The 19,822-nt window shown below is 46.8% G+C and overlaps 1 pseudogene; it reads left to right on the forward strand.

Annotated features, from left to right (window-relative positions):
* Positions 1–18,148, forward strand: part of LOC139023692 (chloride channel protein 1-like) — a 32,556-nt pseudogene extending 14,408 nt beyond the window's left edge.
* The last annotated feature ends 1,674 nt before the right edge of the window (positions 18,149–19,822 follow it).

Below are 19,822 nucleotides of genomic sequence, written 5' to 3' on the forward strand. Positions count from 1 at the left end.
AAGTCAGAAATAACATGATAAATATTCACTTACCTTTGATGATCTTCATCAGAATGCACTCCCAGGAATCCCAGTTCCACAATAAATGTTTGTTTTGTTCGATAATGTCCATCATTTATGTCCAAATAGCTACTTTTGTTAGCGCGTTTTGTAAAACAAATCCAAAGTCACGAAGCGTTCACTAGGAGCAGACGAAATGTCAAAAGTTCTGTTACAGTCCGTAGAAACATGTCAAACGATGTATAGAATCAATCTTTAGGATGTTTTTAACATAAATCTTCAAATATTGTTCCAACCGGAGAATTCTTTGTCTTCAGAAAAGCAAATGGAACAGAGCTCGCTCTCACGTGAACGAGCGTCACGAGCTCAAAGCATTCTGCAAGACCTCTGACTCATTCCCCTCTCATTCGGCCCCACTTCACAATAGAAGCATCAAACAAGATTCTATAGACTGTTGACATCTAGTGGAAGCATTAGGAAGTGCAACATGACCCATATCACACTGTATCTTCAATAGGGAATGAGTTGAAAAAACGACCAACCTCAGATTTCCCACGTCCTGGTTGGATTTTTTCTCAGGTTTTCATTCAAACAGTTTTAGATACTTCAGACTGTTTCTATCTAAATATACTAATAATATGCATATATTAGCAACTGGACTGAGTAGCAGGCCGTTTACTCTGGGCACCTCTGGGCACCTTATTCATCCAAGCTACTCAATACTGCCCCCAGCCATAAGAAGGTAAAGGTTCATTGGTCTTTTTCTTATTTGTTCCTGACCTGCTGTGGTGAGATATTTTCTTTCTTTCTCTCTCTCTCCACCCCATGAACTTTTGGGGCAGGGCCTTTCAGGTATGGTTCTCTCTCTCTCTCTCTCTCTCTGACCATGCTTGGAATAATGCCTTGTAATGCTTGTTAATGCTTTGTAACTGAAGTGTATGCCTTGTATGTGAATCCATTCATTTTACAAAGTAATTAAATACACTTCTATTTAGAATCCATTCTCAGACATTCTTCACTGTCTATTACTGTAACTCAACCATAGTCTCTTGCATATTGCTAATTATCTTTATGGAGTCAGATAAAAAGATTTTAATAGGCAAATTGCTTAGTCTTATTACGAGTATACACACTACCGTTCAAAAGTTTGGGATCACTTAGAAATGTTCCTTGTTTTTGACATGGGTGACCTGGGTGACCAGGAGAATATACCTGCTGGAGCGCGTGCTACGAGTGGGTGCTGCTATGGGGACCAGTGAGCTGAGATAAGGCGGGGCTTTACCTAGCAGAGACTTGTAGACAACCTGTAGCCAGTGGTTTGGCGACGTTATGAAGCGAGGGCCAACCAATGAGAGCGTACAGGTCGCAATGGTGGGTAGTAAATGGGGCTTTGGTGACAAAACGGATGGCACTGTGATAGACTGCATCCAGTTTGTTGAGTAGAGTGTTGGAGGTTATTTTATAGATGACATCACAGAAGTCGAGGATCGGTAGGATGGTCAGTTTTACGAGGTGATGTTTGGCAGCATGAGTGAAGGATGCTTTGTTGCGATATAGGAAGCCAATTCTAGATTTAATTTGGATTGGAGATGCTTAATGTGAGTCTGGAAGGAGAGGTTACAGTCTAACCAGACACCTAGAGTATTTGTAGTGTCCACGTATTCTAATCAGAGCCGTCCAGAGTAGTGATGCTGGACGGGCGAGCAGGTGCGGTGATCGGTTGAATAGCATGCATTTAGTTTTACTTGCGTTTAAGAGCAGTTGGAGGCCACGGAAGGAGAGTTGTATGGCATTGAAGCTCGTCTGGAGGGTTAGTTAACACAGTGTCCAAAGAGGGCCAAGGTATACAGAATGGTGTCGTCTGCGTAGAGGTATCAGAGAAATCACCAGCAGCAAGAGCAACATCATTGATGTATACAGAGAAGAGAGTCGGCCCGAGGATTGAACCCTGTGCACCCCCATAGAGACTGCCAGAGGTCCGGACAACAGGCCCCCGATTTGACACACTGAACTCTATCAGAGGAAGTATGGGTAAACCAGGCGAGGCAATCAATTTGAAACCAAGGCTGTCGAGTCTGCAATAAGAACGTGGTGATTGGACAAGTCGAAAGCCTGGCCAGGTCAGATGAATACGGCTACGCAGTAATGTCTCTTAGCGATGCCGGTTATGATGTCGTTTGACCTTGAGTGTGGCTGAGGTGCACCATGACCAGCTCTAACCAGATGCAAGCACGGAGAAGTAGCGTGGGATTCAAAAAGGTCGGTTAATCTGTTTTGTTAACTTGGCTTTCGAAGACCTTAGAAAGAACAGGTAGGATAGATATAGGTCTGCAGCAGTTTTGGGTCTAGAGTGTCTCCCCCTTTGAAGGGGGGATGAACCGCGGCAGCTTTCCAATCTTTGGGGGAATTCTCAGACGATACGAAAGAGAGGGTTGGAAACAGGCTAGAGTAATAGGGGTTGCAACTAATTTCGGCAGATCATTTTTAGAAAGAGAGGCCAGATTGTCTAGCACCGGCTGATTTGTTGGGGTCAGATGTTGCAGCTCTCTTTCAGAACATCAGCTATCTGGATTTGGGTTAGAAGGAGAAATGGTGGGGCTTTGGGCGGCGTCTTGACTGTGGAGGTAGCCGGGGCAGTTGACCGGTAGGGGTAGCCAGGTGCGAAAAGCATGCCAAGCCGTAGAGAAGATGCTTATGTGAAATTCTCAATTATTGTGGATTTACGGTAGAGACAGTGTTTCATAGCCTCAGTGCAGTGAGCAATTCTGGAGGAGGTGTCTCTATTCTCCCATGGACTTTACAGGTCCCAGAACTTTTTTGAGTTAGTACTACAGGATGCAATTTCTGATTGAAAAAGCTAGCCTTAGCTCTCCTAACTGCCGTGTGTATATTCGTTCCTAACTTCCCTGAAAAGTCTGCATATCACGGGGGCTATTCGATGCATAATGCAAAACGCCACAGGATGTTTTTGTGCTGGTAAGGGCAGACAGGTCTGGAGTGAACCAAGGACTATATTCTATTCCTAGTTAATTTTTTTTTGAATGGGCATGTGTAAACAGCTTTCTTCCTGGTGAAGGAGAGGACCAAAATGCAGCGTAGCCAGTGCTCAACATGTTTAATTATAATAACAAGTGAACACTACAAACAACTTACAAAATAACAAACGTGCAAAACCGATACAGACCTATCTGGTGCAGAACACAAACACCAGAGACAGGTAACAACCACCCACAACGAACACAGTGAAACACCCTACCTAAATATGACTCTTAATTAGAGGAACGCAACACCTGCCTCTAATTAAGAGCCATACCAGGAACCCTAAACCAACATAGAAAACACACACAACATAGTGAATGCCCACCCAAAACTCACGCCCTGGACCATCACCACACATACAAAACAACAGAAACAGGTCAGGAACGTGACAGCTGCTATTAAGATGGTGAGAAGGCACTTTTAAAGAATAGCCAGGCATCATCCATTGACGGATGAGGGTCAATGTCATTCCAGGATACCCCGGCCAGGTTGATTAAGAAAGGGCCTCTCGCAGAAGTGTTTTAGGGAGCGTTTGACAGTGAGAAGCGGGTTGGTCGTTTGGTCGCAAACCGCATTACGATGCAGGCAATGAGGCAGTGATTCGCTGAAGAGCTTGATTGGAAAACAGCAGAGGTGTATTTGGAGGGCGACGTTAGTAAGTGAGGACATCTATGAGGGTGCCGCGATGTTATGGATGTGAGTGTTCCTGGTAGGTTACATTGATAATTTGTGGAGATTGAAGGGCATCAAGCTTAGATTGTAGGATGGCCGGGTGTAAGCATGTCCAGTTTAGTCACTAGTAGCACGGTTCAGAAGATAGATGGGGCAATATTCACATATGGTAATCGAGGCACAGCTGGGGGCAGAGGGAGGTCATTATAGCAAGCGGCAAACAATGAGAGACTTGTTTCTGGAAGAGGTGAATTTTAGAAGTAGAAGCTCAATTGTTTGGTACAGGACTTGGATAGTAATATAGAACTCTTTGCAGGCGATCTTGCAGTAGCGATTGCAACACCGCCCCCTTTGGCATTCTATCCTGGTGGAGAAATGCTTATAGTAGACAATGGGAATTTCAGAGTTTTTGGTGGTGTCCAAGCCAGGGATTCGAGGACACGCTAAGACATCCGGTTGGCAGTGTGCTAAAGCAGTGAGTAAAACAAACTAGGGGAGTTAGGCTTCTAATGTTAACATGCAATGGAAACCAAGGCTTTTACTTTACAAAGTGCAACAAATGGAGCACCTGGAGTGGAGTGGGTCCTAGACCTGGCAGACCTGGATTAATCTCTACGATCACCAGAGCAACAGAGGAGAAGTAATGATGGTAAGCTAAATGCTTTATTACCGCCAACTGCCGAGTCTAGCACGGTTCGGAACAGACGTAGAAAGGAGCAGGTTTCTGGCTCGATAGCATAGATTCAAAGCATATGTGTACAGACCAAAGGTATGGTAGGAAGGAGTGCATTGGAGGTAAACCTAGGCATTGAGTAATGTATGACGAGAGCGATATAGTCTCTAAGACGTTAAACCAGGTGATGTCATCCGATATGTAGGAGGTGAACAACATGGTGGTTAAGGCATAATTGACGCGGAGCTAGAGGCTCTTACAGTGAAATAAGAAAGTAAATCACTAACCAGGGACAGTAATTGACGAGGCATATTGATATTAGAAGAGGCAGCTAAGCCCAAGTGAACATATATGGTCCAGTGGAGTGGTTGGGCTGACTGGGGACACGGCGATTCAGTACAGTTAGCAGGGCGCGATGCATGAACAAGCTAACAGTTACGCGACCGGGGCTGGCAAGTAGCAGTAGCAGACCGGGTCTAGGCACCAACAGTAGCAGGGAAGTAGCAGTTAGCAGGGACCGGGGAAGGCAACTAGCAGTTAGCAACCGGGGCAGCAAGCTCAGCAGTAGCAGGACCGGGCTAGGGCAAGTTAGCCTTTGTGGGACGTTTGCGATGGGGTAATCTGCTTTTCCTCTTCGTGCGGTGACGTCATAGACCAGTCGTGAATAGTAGGGTTCCAGTTAAGCTCTAGGTAGCTAGGGCAGCCTAGCAGGTAGCAGAAGGCCTTTCAGCGGCGCGTTCCGCCTGAGGGCCTGTTGAGTCCTCGGATGTCGGTATTCCAGTCGAGAGGATCGGCGGGTTCCGTGCCCCCGTATCGGCAGTAAAAGGGGTCCGGATATTGTAGCCCAGGAGTGGGCTTCGGTGGTAGCACAGGAGCCCTGGCCGGGCTAGCTTCAGGCTAATTGGTGCTCGTTCCGGGATGGAAACGCAAGCCAGAGATGTTCACCGGGATTGCGGTTAGCTAGTTGCGAAGATCAAGAATTGAAAATGTTCAGAGTTGCGTAGTAATCTGGGGGATATGAGAGAGAAAATAGGTCCGTTAGGCACTGGTTGAGTCACGTTGTTCGAACTGGCGAGAGCTTTCCGAGCATAAAAGGTTAGCTGATGGACCGCTGCAATGGTTTTGCTAACTGATAGTCTCAGTAACTGACGCTAGCTTCAGTGAGGGATTCCAGATCCGAAGTAAATAGAAATACTTTAGAAAAAAGCAGATCTACGCCCACATTGGGTGAGGCTTTTGCAGGAGAGTATTTAGAAGTTGATGTTTAGGAAAATATTTTTTAATAAATGCGAAGAAAAATATGTAAAAAAGATAACAGTGGGGAGAACAAGTGATTTGATACACTGATGATTTTGCAGGTTTTCCTACTTACCAAAGCATGTAGAGGTCTTAATTTTATCATAGGTACACTTCAACTGTGGAGACGGAATCTTAAACAAAATCCAGAAAATCACATTGTATGATTTTTAAAGTAATTAATTTGCATTTTATTGCATTGACATAAGTATTTGATACATCAGAAAAACAGAAACTTAATAGTTTGGTTACAGAACCTTTAGTTGCAATTTACAGAGATCATACGTTTCCTGTAGTTCTTGACCAGGTTTGCACACACTGCAGCAAGGGATTTTGGCCCACTCCTCCATACAGACCTTCTCCAGATCCTTCAGGTTTCGGGGCTGTCGCTGGCGAATACGACTTTCGGCTCCCTCCAAAGATTTTTCATTGGTTCAGGTCTGGAGACTGGCTAGGCCACTCCAGGACCTTTAGAGCTTCTTACGGAGCCACTCCTTTAGTTGCCCTGGCTGTGTGTTTCGGGTCGTTGTCATGCTGGAAGACCCGCCACGAACCCATCTTCAATGCTCTTACTGAGGAAGGAGTGTGGTTGTAGTAGCTCGCGATACATGGCCCCCATCCATCCTCCCCTCAATACGGTGCAGTCGTCCTGTCCCCTTTGCAGAAAAGCATCCCCAAAGAATGATGTTTCCACCTCCATGCTTCGACGGTTGGGATGGTGTTCTTGGGGTTGTACTCATCCTTCTATTCCTCCAAACACGGCGAGTGGAGTTTAGAGCAAAAAGCTCTATTTTGTCTCATCCAGACCACATGTCCTCTGGATCATCCAGATGGTCATTGGCAAACTTCAGACGGGCCTGGACATGCGCTGCTTGAGCAGGGGGACCTTGCCGTGCGCTGCAGGATTTTAATCCATGACGGCGTAGTGTGTTACTAATGGTTTCTTTGAGGACTGTGGTCCCAGCTTTCTTCAGGTCATGACCAAGTCCTGCCGTGTAGTTCTGGGCTGATCCCTCACATTCCTCATGATCATTGATGCCCCACGAGGTGAGATCTTAGCAGGAGCCCCAGACCGAGGGTGATTGACCGTCATCTTGAACTTCTTCCATTTTCTAACAATTGTGCCAACAGTTGTTGCCTTCTCATCAAAGCTGCTTGCCTATTGTCTGTAGCCCATCCCAGCCTTGTACAGGTCTACAATTTATCCCTGATGTCCTTACACAGCCTTCTGGTCTTGGCCATTGTGGAGAGGTTGGAGTCTGTTGATTGAGTGTGTGGACAGGTGTCTTTTAACAGGTAACGAGTTCAAAACAGGTGCAGTTAAATACAGTAATGAGTGGAGAACAGGAGGGCTTCTTAAAGAAAAAACTAACAGGTTCTGTGAGAGCCGGAATTCTTAATGGTTGGTAGGTGATCAAATACTTATGTCATGCAATAAAATGCAAATTAATTACTTAAAAATCATACAATGTGATTTTCTGGACTTTTGTTTAGATTCCGTCTCTCACAGTTGAAGTGTACCTATGATAAAAATGACAGACCTCTACATGCTTTGTAAGTAGGAAAACCTGCAAAATCGGCAGTGTATCAAATACTTGTTCTCCCCACTGTATATACAAGGGACAGGACAAAGACAAAGCTGTCTGACTGCTACGCCATCGTGTACAATGGTACGTTGTGTTAGCTAATCCAAGTTTATCATTTTAAAAGGCTAATGGATCATCAGAAAACCCTTTTGCAATTATTAATATGTTAGCTGAAAACTGTTGTGCTGATTAAAGAAGCAATAAAACTGGCCTTCTTTAGACTAGTTCTGGAGCATCAGCATTTGGGGGTTCGATTACAGGCTCAAAATGGCCAGAAACATGGGCCTCCCACTCTCTTTCTATTCTGGTTAGAGCCCGTTTGCGCTGTTCTGTGAAGGGAGCAGTACACAGTGTTGACGAGATCTTCAGTTTCTTGGCAATTTCTTGCATGGAATAGCCTTCCTTTCTCAGAACAAGAATAGAATGACGAGTTTCAGAAGAAAGTACTTTGTTTCTGGCCATTTTGAGCCTGTAATCAAACCCACAAATGCTGATGCTCCAGATACTCAACTAGTCTAAAGAAGGCCAGTTGTATTGCTTCTTTAATCAGCACAACAGTTTTCAGCTGTGCTAACATAATTGCAAAAGGGTTTTCTAATGATCAATTAGCCTTTTAAAATTAAAAACTTGGATTAGCTAACACAACGTGCCATTGGAACACAGGATTGATGGTTGCTGATAATGGGCCTCGGTACGCCTATGTAGATATTCCATTAAAAATCAGCCGTTTCCAGCTACAAAAGTTAATTTACAACATTAACAATGTCTAGACTGTTTTTCTGATCAATTTTATGTTATTTTAATGGAAAAAAATAGCTTTTCTTTTAAAAACAAGGAAATTACTAAGTGACCCCAACTTTTGAACGGTAGTGTACATATCAAAAATGACTGCCCACTACCCTGTCATACACAATGATGTCATTTAACACCATCTCTCCTTCCCTTTCTGCCTTGTCGTGACTCCTGATCTCTCATTCCCTCCCTCTATACTCTCTCTTCCTCTCCCCTTCCCCTCCCTCTCTCCCTTCCTCTCTCCTTTCCCTCCTTCTCTCCTTCCTCTCTCCTTCCCCTCCCTCTCTCCTTCCCCTACCTCTCTCCCTCTCTCCTTCCCCTCCCTTTCTCTCTCCCGCCCTCCTTATCCCAGGTGCCGCGGCCCTGACCGGGGCAGTGACCCACACGGTGTCCACGGCTGTGATCTGTTTTGAGCTGACAGGCCAGATCTCCCACATCTTGCCCATGATGGTGGCAGTGATCCTGGCCAACATGGTGGCCCAGGGCCTGCAGCCCTCCCTCTACGACTCCATCATCCAGGTCAAGAAACTGCCATACCTCCCTGAGCTCAGCCTCAGACACATAAGGTACTGGAACAGTCGCCATTATGGCTCTAATAAGTGTTTATGCAGAGAACTGTATGCCATTGTGGCTCAAACAGTTATAGTGTACATGCAACCTTGTGTGCTATTAAGATTCAAGCAGGCACTGTTCACATATATCCTCTCTCCTCTCTCAGTAAGTACAACATCTTTGTGGAGGAGATGATGGTGCGGAAGGTGAACTTCCTGTCCTCCCAGTCGACCTATCGGGAGCTGGGCTATCTGCTAGACTCCACCTCCCTTAAAACCATCCCTCTGGTCGACTACAAAGGTGAGACATGTTATAGAATGTTTTGTCTCTTTCCTCTCTCTCTCTCTCTCTCTCTCTCTCTCTCTCTCTCTTCTCTCTCTCTACTCTCTTCCTCTCTCTCTCTCTCTCTCTCTCTTCTCTCTCTCTCTCTCTCTACTCTCTACTCTCTCTCTCAACTCTCTCTCTACTCTCTCTCTCTACTATACCTCTCTCTTCTCTCTCTATCTCTCTCTTCTCTCTTCTCTCTTCCTCTCTCTCTCTACTCTCTACTCTCTCTCTAACTCTCTCTCTCTCTCTTCTTCTCTCTCTATCTCCTACTCTCTCTCAACTTTCTCTCTCTTCTCTTTCTCTCTATCTCTTCTCCTCTCTTCTCCTACTTTCTCCTCTCTCTCTCTCTCTCTCTCCCTGTTCCCCCTGTCTTTCCTCAGAGTCTATGATCCTATTGGGGTCTATAGAGAGGACAGAGCTGCAGGCCATCTCTGATTGGTGGCTTTCAGCCGAGAAGCGTATCTTTGAGAGGGGTCAGGGGTCACCGGGTCAGGGCTGGGAGTCCTTCCCTTTAGTAGACGAGGAGGGAGGAGAGGTGACAGGATGGATGATAGATGGAATGATTGAACGATAGCATCATATTTTTATATGATTTTTACTTATTAAAGGAATAAATATCAGTATACTTATAATGCCTTTATAATCACATTTATAATGCATTATAATTATCCACAACATCATGTAATACTTGGTTATGAACTTGGTTAGCCCTTTTGTCTGTTCTCCAGACCTCTCCTGATGAGCAGAATAGGCCACTCCCATCCCCCAAACCACAGGAGCCCTCCACCAATCACACCGGCTCAGGTGACATGAATCACACAAAATATCAGAATATGACATAGAATTGGGATGTACCCACTATTGCTATTTTGTTACCAGTGCATCCATGTTTGTATTTGTATTTATTATGGATCCCCATTAGCTGCTGCCAAGAAGCAGCTACTCTTCCTGGGGTCCAGCAACATTAAGGCAGTTATATACAATTTAAAATATTACGTTACATTTCATAACACTTTTCACAACACATTAGGTGTGTTCTCTTAGGCCACTACTCTACAACCAGATACTGTATCTACAATAAAACATCTATGTGTACATATGGTAGTTGGCTTATTGGTTTGCTGTTAGTGCTTCAAATGTTTATAAACAATCAATACAGCAGAATCAATATTAGACCTGCTGTTCTATCTATTGCTCATGGGGTTTGTTTACAACAATTAACCAGCACCTTCTGTAGAAAAGTGTTGGAGTGAGAATGTTTACCCAATTTACTCACTTCTAAATGTCTGTCCTGTCCTGTCTTTCTGTCATGTTTTGTCATTGATCATCATGTCTTGTCCCTGTGCTTCCCTCTGCTGGTCTTATTAGGTTCTTTCCCTCTTTCTATCCCTCTCTCTCCCCCTCCCTCTCTCCCTCTCTCGCTCTCTCTCTCTATCGTTCCGTTCCTGCTCCCAGCTGTTTCTCATTCTCCTAACGACCTCATTTACTCTTTCACACCTGTCCCCTATTTTGCCCTCTGATTAGGAAAGTCCCTATTTCTCCCTCTGTTTTCCGCTTCTGTCCTTGTCGGATTCTTGTTTGATTTTGCTGTTCTGTGTCCTTGTTCCGCCCTGTCGTGTTTTTGCCTTCTTCAGATGCTGCGTGTGAGCAGGTGTCTAGTGTCAGCTACGGCCTGTGCCTTCCTGAAGCGACCTGCAGTCTGTGGTCGCGTCTCCAGTCGTTCCTCTCTACTGACGAGAGATTTCAGTTTCCTGTTTTGGATTTACCTATGATAATTTCCAGGAGAATCATTGTTTGTTTAAGCCTGGAATAAAGACTCTGTTTTCTTTAAGTCGCTTTTGGGTCCTCATTCACCAGCATAACAGAAGAATCCGACCAAGATGGACCCAGCGACTACGGATTCTCTCATCACTGCCGTCAGATCCAGGGAGCAATGCTCGGCAGACACGAGCAGGAATTGTCTGCTGCTCGTCATGCCGTTGAGACCCTGGCCGCCCAGGTCTCCGATCTCTCAGGACAGTTTCAGAGTCTTCGTCTCGTGCCACCAGCTACTTCCTGGTCTTCCGAGTCTCCGGAACCTAGGGTTAATAACCCACCATGTTACTCTGGGCAGCCCACTGAGTGTCGCTCCTTTCTCACCCAGTGTGATATTGTGTTCTCTCTCCAGCCCAACACATACTCTAGAGAGAGAGCTCGGATCGCTTACGTCATATCACTCCTTACTGGTCGGGCTCGGAGATGGGGCACAGCTATCTGGGAGGCAAGGGCTGAGTGTTCTAACGTTTATCAGAACTTTAAAGAGGAGATGATACGGGTTTTTGATCGCTTCAGTTTTTTGGAAGGAGGCTTCCAGGGCCCTGGCTTCCCTATGTCAAGGTGATCGATCCATAACGGATTACTCTATAGAGTTTCGTACTCTTGCTGCCTCCAGTGACTGGAACGAGCCGGCGTTGCTCGCTCGTTTTTCTGGAGGACTCCACGCTGAGGTTAAGGATGAGATTCTCTCCCGGGAGGTTCCTTTCACGTGGACTCTTTGATTGCACTCGCCATCCGCATAGAACGACGGGTAGATCTTCGTCACCGAGTCGTGGAGGAGAGGCTCGGTTAACGGTGTTTCCCCTCTCCGCATCTCAACCATCTCCTCCCACCGGTTCAGAGACTGAGCCCATGCGCTGGAGGTATTCGCATCTCGACTAAGGAGAGGGAACGGAGAATCACCAACCGCCTGTGCCTCTATTGCGGTTCTGCTGGACTTTTTGTCATGTCATGTCCAGTAAAAGCCAGAGCTCATCAGTAAGCGGAGGGCTACTGGTGAGCGCTACTACTCAGTCTCTCCATCAAGATCCTGTTCTACCTTGCCGGTCCATCTACGCTGGACCGGTTCGGCTGCTTCCTCAGTGCCTTGATAGACTCTGGGGCTGAGGTTGTTTTATGGACGAAGCATGGGCTCGGGAACATGACATTCCTCTCAGACAGTTAGGGAAGTCCACGCCCATGTTCGCCTTAGATGGTAGTCTTCTCCCAGTATCAGATGTGAGACACTACCTTTAACCCTCACAGTATCTGGTAACCACAGGGAGACCATTTCCTTTTTGATTTTTCGTTCACCTTTTACACCTGTTGTTTGGGTCATCCCTGGCTAGTATGTCATAATCCTTCTATTAATTGGTCTAGTAATTCTATCCTATCCTGGAACGTTTCTTGTCATGTGAAGTGTTTAATGTCTTCTATCCCTCCTGTTTCTTCTGTCCCCTCTACTCAGGAGGAACCTGGTGATTTGACAGGAGTGCCGGAGGAATATCATGATCTGCGCACGGTCTTCAGTCGGTCCAGAGCCGACTCTCTTCCTCCTCACCGGTCGTATGATTGTTGTATTGATTTCTCCTTCCGGGGACCACTCCCCTCGGGGTAGACTATACTCTCTGTCGGCTCCCGAACGTAAGGCTCTCGAGGATTATCTGTCTGTTTCTCTCGACGCCGGTACCGTGGTGCCTTCTTCCTCTCCCGCCGGAGCGGGGGTTGTTTTGTTTAAGAGAAGGACGGTACTCTGCGCCCCTGCGTGGATTATCGAGGGTTGAATGACATAACGGTTAAGAATCGTTATCCGCTTCCCCTTATGTCGTCAGCCTTCGAGATTCTGCAGGGAGCCAGGTTCTTACTAAGTTGGACCTTCGTAACGCTTACCATCTCGTGCGCATAAGAGAGGGGGACGAGTGGAAAACGGCGTTTAACACTCCGTTAGGGCATTTTGAATACCGGGTCTGCCGTTCGGTCTCGCTAATGCTCCAGCTGTCTTTCAGGCATTAGTTAATGATGTACTGAGAGACATGCTGAACATCTTTGTTTTCGTTTACCTTGACGATATCCTGATTTTTTCACCGTCACTCGAGATTCATGTTCAGCACGTTCGACGTGTACTCCAGCGCCTTTTAGAGAATTGTCTCTACGTGAAGGCTGAGAAGTGCGCCTTTCATGTCTCCTCTGTCACATTTCTCGGTTCTGTTATTTCCGCTGAAGGCATTCAGATGGATCCCGCTAAGGTCCAGGCTGTCAGCGATTGGCCCGTCCCCAAGTCACGTGTCGAGTTGCAGCGCTTTCTCGCTTTCGCTAATTTCTATCGGCGTTTCATTCGTAATTTCGGTCAAGTGGCTGCCCCTCTCACAGCTCTGACTTCTGTCAAGACTTGCTTTAAGTGGTCCGGTTCCGCCCAGGGAGCTTTTGATCTCCTCAAGAAGCGTTTTACTTCCGCCCCTATCCTTGTTACTCCTGACGTCACTAAACAATTCATTGTCGAGGTTGACGCTTCAGAGGTGGGCGTGGGAGCTATTCTGTCTCAGCGCTTCCATTCTGACGATAAGGTCCATCCTTGCGCTTACTTTTCTCATCGCCTGTCGCCATCGGAACGCAACTATGATGTGGTAACCGCGAACTGCTCGCCATCCGCTTAGCCATAGGCGAATGGCGACAGTGGTTGGAGGGGCGACCGTCCCTTTTGTCGTTTGACTGACCATAAGAACCTTGAGTACATCCGTTCTGCCAAACGACTTAATGCACGTCAAGCTCGTGTGCGTTGTTTTTCGGCTCGTTTCGAGTTCGTGATTTCCTATCGCCCGGGAAATAAGAACACCAAGCCTGATGCCTTATCCCGTCTCTTTAGTTCTTCGGGCTTCTACCGACCCCGAGGGGATTCTCCCTGAAGGGCGTGTTGTCGGGTTGACTGTCTGTGGAATTGAGAGGCAGTAAAGCAAGCACTCACTCTCCACTGCGTCGCCGCGCGCTTGTCCTAGTAACCTTCTGTTCGTTCCTGTCTCTACTCGTCTGGCGTTCTTCAGTGGGCTCACTCTGCCAAGTTAGCTAGCCACCCCGGCGTTCGGGGTACGCTTGCTTCTATTCGCCAGCGGTTTTGGTGCCTACTCAGGAGCGTGACACGCGCCGTTTCGTGGCTGCTTGTTCGGACTGCGCGCAGACTAAGTCAGGTGACTCTCCTCCTGCCGGTCGTCTCAGACCGCTTCCCATTCCTTCTCGACCATGGTCTCACATCGCCTTAGACTTTATTACCGGTCTGCCTTCGTCTGCGGGAGGACTGTGAGAGCCGCAAATAAACGTAGGATTAAGAATCCTAGGTATTGTCGCGGTCAGAGAGTGTGGCTTTCCACTCGTAACCTTCCCCTTACGACAGCTTCTCGCAAGTTGACTCCGCGGTTCATTGGTCCGTTCCGTGTCTCTCAGGTCGTCAATCCTGTCGCTGTGCGACTGCTTCTTCCGCGACATCTTCGTCGCGTCCACCCTGTCTTCCATGTCTCCTGTGTCAAGCCTTTTCTTCGCGCCCCCATTCGTCTTCCCTCCCCCCCCCCCGTCCTTGTCGAGGGCGCACCTATTTTCAAGGTACGGAAGATCTTGGACATGCGTTCTCGGGACGTGGTCACCAGTACTTAGTGGTTTGGGAGGGTTACGGTCCTGAGGAGAGGAGTTGGGTTCCATCTCGGGACGTGCTGGACCGTTCGTTGATTTGATGATTTCCTTCGTTGCCGCCAGGGTTCCTCCTCGAGTCGGCCAGGAGGCGCTCGGTGAGTGGGGGGTACTGTCATGTTTTGTCATTGATCATCATGTCTTGTCCCTGTGCTTCCCTCTGCTGGTCTTATTAGGTTCTTTCCCTCTTTCTATCCCTCTCTCTCCCCCTCCCTCTCTCCCTCTCTCGCTCTCTCTCTCTATCGTTCCGTTCCTGCTCCCAGCTGTTTCTCATTCTCCTAACGACCTCATTTACTCTTTCACACCTGTCCCCTATTTTGCCCTCTGATTAGAGTCCCTATTTCTCCCTCTGTTTTCCGCTTCTGTCCTTGTCGGATTCTTGTTTGATGTTTGCTGTTCTGTGTCCTTGTTCCGCCCTGTCGTGGTTTTGCCTTCTTCAGATGCTGCGTGTGAGCAGGTGTCTATGTCAGCTACGGCCTGTGCCTTCCTGAAGCGACCTGCAGTCTGTGGTCGCGTCTCCAGTCGTTCCTCTCTACTGACGAGAGGATTTCAGTTTCCTGTTTTGGATTTACCTATGATAATTTCCAGGAGAATCATTGTTTGTTTAAGCCTGGAATAAAGACTCTGTTTCTTTAAGTCGCTTTTGGGTCCTCATTCACCAGCATAACACTTTCAGAGAAGCGTTCCCTCCAGTCTGTGAGGGGAATATTTCAGCGCCTCTTCTCCTCTTCCTCAACCAGCCAGGCTGAAGCTCAGGTATCATTCCATATCAAGATAGAGGTTGGCTGTAACCACTGATAGGGGGTCAGATATATTAGAAGATGTTTTTCATTCCCATAATGGTTGAGGTTTGGATTGGGGCTAGGGCAACCTGATCCTGGATCTGTGCTTAAGGCCAACATCAACCTCAAGKTTTCCTCTGGTAGCTAAWTTCSTCTGGTAGCTCAAWGAGGAGCAATATCCCATTCTGTCCAGTAGGGGACACACGCTCACGTCAATGGCATGACCTTGCTATAATGTATGATATGATATGTAATGAGCAGGTTAGTCATTCTGTGTGATGGAGAAATAGCACCACAAGGGGGCATCTGATCTGACCCTTTGTAAACCTGGAGGGAGAAAATAACTCAAATCTCTGAACCACCCCCCCCCCTCTCTATCTCACACTCCCTCTTTTCTTTCTCTCTCTTTCTTTCTATCGCTTTCTCTCTCTCTCTTTCTCTCTCTCTTCCTCTCTATCTCTTCCTCTCTCTCTTCCTCTCTCCAGGAATCCACCCCACCTCCACTCACCGACACCATGTCCTCAGAGGAGGTAATGTGTCTCACTGACCCTGATCAACCTTTAACCCCTAACCCCTGATCCCTGATCCCTGACCTCTACACCCTGACCTGGGCACTTCATCTAGCACTAAAAGGATTCCACGAGTAGAATCAAATATCATAAATTATTACTCCCTCTTTATATTGTCAATCACCCTCTCTGCTCTCTGATTGACTAATGCAGATCAAAGCCTGGGAAGAAGAAGAGTTGGATAAGCCAATCAGTATGGAGGAGATACGGATTGATCCCTCCCCCTTTCAGCTGGTGGAGAGAACCTCCCTACACAAGGTATCAACTGTAGCTAGCACCTTCTGCTCTTATGTAGCCACTTTAAGCCATTATAAACACTACATGCTGTAGGATATTGACAAATATGCCTCCCCCTCTCTCTCTGACAGACCCACACTCTGTTCTCCTTGCTGGGTCTCAGTCATGCCTATGTTACCAGCATTGGGAAACTGGTGGGAGTCGTAGCACTGAAGGAGGTGAGATCACACATCACACAAGCTCTCTCTCTCTCTCTATCTCTCTCTCTCTCTCTCTCGCTCCCTTTCTCTCGCTCCCTTTCTCTCTCTCCCTTTCTCTCTCTCTCTCTCTCTCTCTCTCTCTCTCTCTCTCTCTCTCTCTCTCTCTCTCTCTCTCTCTCTCTCTCTCTCTCTCTCTCTCTCTCGCTCCCTTCCTCTCTCTCTCTCGCTCTCTCTCTCTCTCTCTCTCTCTCTCTCTCTCTCTCTCTCTCTCTCTCTCTCTCTCTCTCTCTCTCCCTTTCTCTCTCTCTCTTTCTCTCTCTCTCTCTGTCTGTATGCCGAGTCTTCCTTTTCTGCAGTATAGAAGCATCAGACACACAGCTTGTCCATTTGTTCTGCCTCTCTGTCATCGTTCTCTGATGATTATCTCACAGTGTCACAGTAATTACATTGCCAAGATTAGCAAACTGAGGCATGCCATGCCAACAGCAAACTCTGAACCTACACATCCATGCATAATTGACCAAATTATGAAAGACAAGCATTGTCATTTTTAATTCCATAAAGTGAGTGTGGAAGAGGTAAAAAACATTATTGTTGTCTATCAACAATAACAAGCCACCTGGGTCTGACAACTTGGATGGAAAATTACTGAGGATGGTAGCGGACTATATTGCCACTCTTATTTGCCATCTCTTTAAACTAAGCCTACAGGAAAGCATGTGCCCTCAGGTCTGGAGAGAAGCAAAAGTCATTCCGGTACCCAAGAATAGTAAAGCACCCTTTACTGGTTCAAACAGGCAACCAATCAGCCTGCTACCAACCCTTAGTAAATGTTTGAAAAACATTTTTGACCAGAGACAATGCTATACCACAGTAAACAAATTACTTTCAGCACACTTATAGAGAAGGGCACTCAGCATGTACGGCACTTACACAAATTACTGATGATTGGCTGAGAGAAATTGATACTAAGAACACCAAGACGACCCTCAAGGAACTTCACTGGACTCTATGTAAACGGGAAACTATATACCCGAAGGCTGCATTTATTGTAGCTGGGGATTTTAACAAAGCAAATTTGAGATCAATGTTACCTAAATTTTATCTGCATATAGATTGCACGACACGTAGGGCTAATACTACTGACCACTGCTACTCTAACTTCCGCGATACATACAAAGCACTCCCACGTCCTCCCTTCGGCAAATCCGACCACGACGCCATCTTGCTCGTCCCGGCTTATAGGCAGAAACTCAAACAGGATGTACCAATGACGAGAATGATTCAATGCAGGTCTGACCAATCGGAAGCAACGCTCCTAGATTGTTTTGATCACGCGAACTGGAATATGTTCCGGTCAGCCTCAGAGAATGGCATTGACGCTGACTGGGTAAGTGCGTTTATAAAWAAGTGCATTGGAGATGTTGTATCCACTGTGACTATTAAAACCTACCCTAACCAGAAACCGTGGACGGATGGCGGCATTCGTACAAAACTGAAAGAGCGAACCACCGCATTTAACCATAGAAAGAGGTCTGGTGATATGGCTGAATATAAACAGTGTAGTTATTCCCTCCACAAGGTAATCGAACAAGTGAAATGCCGGTACAGGGACAAGGTGGAGTCGCAGTTCAACGGCTCAGACACAAGACATGTGGCAGGGTCTACAGAAAATCACTGACTACAAAACAAAAACAGCAACGTCACGGATACTGACGTCACGCTTCCAGACAAACAAAACACCTTCTTAGCCCGCTTTGAGGATAATACAGTGAAACCGTCGCAGCTCGCTAACAAAGACTCTCCTTCTCAGTGGCTGATGTGAGTAAAAGATTTAAACATGTTAACCCTCGCAAGGCTGCTGGCCCAGACGGCATACCTAGCCGCATGCACAGACCAGCTGGCTGGTGTGTTTACGAACATTTTCAATCTCTCCCTATCCCAGTCTGCTTAAAGATGGCTACCATCGTTCCTGTACCCAAGAAGGCAAAGATAACTGAACTAAATTACTACCGCCCCGTTGCACTCACTTCTGTCATCATGAAGTGCTTTGAGAGGCTAGTCAAGGGTCATATCACCGCTACCTTACCGGCCACCTTAGACCCACTTGAGTTTGCATACCGCCCCAACAGGTCCACAGACGCAATCGCCATTGCACTGCACACTGCCCTATCCCATCTGGACAAAAATAATACCTATGTAAGAATGCTGTTCATTGACTACAGCTCAGCATTCAACACCATAGTACCCTCCAAGCTCATCATCAAGCTGGAGGCCCTGGGTCTCAACCCTGCCCTGTGCAACTGGGTCCTGGACATTCTAACGGGCCGCCCCCAGGTAGTGAAGGTATGAAACAACATCTCCACTTCACTGACCCTCAACACTGGGGCCCCACAAGGGTGTGTGCTCAGCCCTCTCCTGTACTCCCTGTTCACCCACGACTGCGTAGCCATGCACGCCTCCAACTCAATCATCAAGTTTGCAGATGACACAACAGTAGTGGGCTTGATCACCAACAACAACGAGACAGCCTACAGGGAGGAGGTGAGGGCACTCAGAGTGTGGTGTCAGGAAAACAACCTCTCACTCAATGTCAACAAAACAAAGGAGATGATCGTGGACTTCAGGAAACTGCAGAGGGAGCACCCCCCTATACACATCGAAGGGTCAGCAGTGGAGAAGGTGGAACCTTTTAAGTTCCTGGGCGTACACATCACGGACAAACTGAAATGGTCCACCCACACAGACAGTGTGGTGAAGAAGGCACAATAGCTCCTCTTCAAACTCAGGAGGCTGAAGAAATTTGGCTTGTCACCAAAACCCTGACAGACTTTTACAGATGCACAATTGAGAGCATCCTGCCGGGCAGCCTGGTACGGCAACTGCACCGCCCTCAACCGCAAGGCTCTCCAGAGGGTGGTGCGGTCTGCACAACGCATCACCGGGGCCAAACTACCTGCCCTACATGACACCTACAGCGCCCGATGTCACAGGAAGGCCAAAAAGATCATCAACAACAACCACCCGAGCCACTGCCTGTTCAACCCACTATCATCCAGAAGGCGAGGTCAGTACAGGTGCATCAAAGCTGGGACTGAGAGACTGAAAAATAGCTTCTATCTCAAGGCCATCAGACTGCTAAACAGCAACCACTAACTCAGAGAGGCTGCTGCCTACATTGAGACACAATCACTGGACACTTTAATAAATGGATCACTAGTCACTTTAAACAATGCCACTTTAAACAATGCCACTTTAAATAATGCCACTCTTAACAATGCCACTCTAAACAATGCCACTCTAAACAATGCCACTTTAATAATGTTTACATATCTTACATTACTCATATCACATGTATATACTGTATTTTATACCACCTACTGCACCTTGCCAATGCCGCACGGCCATTGCTCATCCATATATTTATATGTACATATTCTCATTCACCCTTTAGATTTGTGTGTATTAGGTAGTTGTTGGGAATTGTTAGATTATTTGTTAGATATTACTGCACTGTTGGAACTAGAAGCACAGGCATTTCGCTACACTCGCATTAACATCTGCTAACCATGTGTATGTGATCAATAAAATGTGATTTTATTTGATTGTGGGGGCTGTTTTGTTAGAC

Source organism: Salvelinus sp. IW2-2015, linkage group LG35, assembly GCF_002910315.2.
Source record: "Salvelinus sp. IW2-2015 linkage group LG35, ASM291031v2, whole genome shotgun sequence".
Taxonomy (NCBI): Eukaryota; Metazoa; Chordata; class Actinopteri; order Salmoniformes; family Salmonidae; genus Salvelinus; species Salvelinus sp. IW2-2015.